Source organism: Morone saxatilis, unplaced genomic scaffold, assembly GCF_004916995.1.
Source record: "Morone saxatilis isolate NCDOM2014 unplaced genomic scaffold, NCSU_SB_2.0 Contig10, whole genome shotgun sequence".
Taxonomy (NCBI): domain Eukaryota; kingdom Metazoa; phylum Chordata; class Actinopteri; family Moronidae; genus Morone; species Morone saxatilis.
In genome coordinates, this window is record NW_023339652.1 from 14167470 (window position 1) to 14168922 (window position 1453).

Sequence of the window (1453 nt, forward strand, 5' to 3'; positions counted from 1 at the left end):
AACAAGTTACAATTCGCATTGCGTGTACATTTTACAACCACTAACCTCCGCTTTTTGGGGGTTTTATTATAGGAAAGGTGAAGAGGGGGGAGAGAAAGAGGGCATAACATGCAGCAAAGGGCTGAAGGGTGGAATCAAACCTGGACATTAAAATAATTTCTAATATTTAATAGTTTATTTTCGTTGAATAATAAAAAAAAGTGCATTTAGCAATATATTAACTATTATATTACTACTTAATACTACTATATTAACAATTAAATTGCATCAATTATTAAATAAAAAATTATAAATAAGGTCTAATGATTATTAGATACATAAGTTCTGATCAGTAAAGAAGAGGTGTGGTTTTAAATATTGATACCAATTTAAAGACTGTGTGGGCTGAAAGAAGAGTACATTGAATGTAGAAAATATTAGAGATAATAACATTATAGGCCTACTACTGTCTTATTATTATTTGTATAATTATTGTGATTAGATTTAATGCATTACTGCTTTATTGGTTCAATCTTAACTCTGATTCAAAAGGCGATAGAGACTAGCTACAGATATATACAGTATGGTGAACTGATTTAACTGAAGTGTTAAAGATGTCTGTAGTCTATAGTTGATGTAATCATATGTTTTAAAGCTTGAACATATCTCATACATAATGTGAACTATGTTCTGGGGCTAGGGACCCTCACTAGGGGCTAGGGGGGCCTATATATCAGCTATATATATTGTAAAAAATGATCAAAAGTACATAACACAAACTTGAATTGTATAAAATGTTACCTAAACAAGAAATTATCTGCTCAAAATTCATCCAGACCACTCTCTTTACACAAACTTCTTACAGTTACTGAGTTTATAATTTGAGTTTAGTGTACAGTTTTGATTATAACATGAAATATCCATTAAAACAAGTCACTTAGTCAGGGCTCATCAGTTTACTAAATGATAGAGAAGCGGTCCCTGAAAGAAGAAGGCTGGGAACCACTGGACTAAAGCGTTGCTGTTCAATGAAAGGTAGCTCACCTGTCTGGGAGCTGTGGCAGTCCACCGCAGCACCTTTGACCTTCCGTCTGACCGCCACTCGTCTGAACTCCTCCGTGTCGCGGCTGTTCAGAGTCAAACTGTTCCTCTTCTTCAAGTCAAACATGGTTACACAGTTCCAGCCTCAGTTCCAGCCTCCTATCCGGTTGTTTGACAAGGAATCAGAACAGGACAAAAAATTATATAATAATATTTAAATTAAGACATTTAATTATTAAATGATGCCATTACTATTGAGATTATTTTGTATTTTATTCTAATTGAAATATGTGTATATATGTTGTATGTGTAGCATGAAATGGCTACATCTTACAAGTCATTGTATAAGCCTATGTTGAAAAATGACAGTTAATAATCAATCAATAAATATTGGTAGTTAAATGCAAAGTAAATACGTCAATGTCTTTAAATT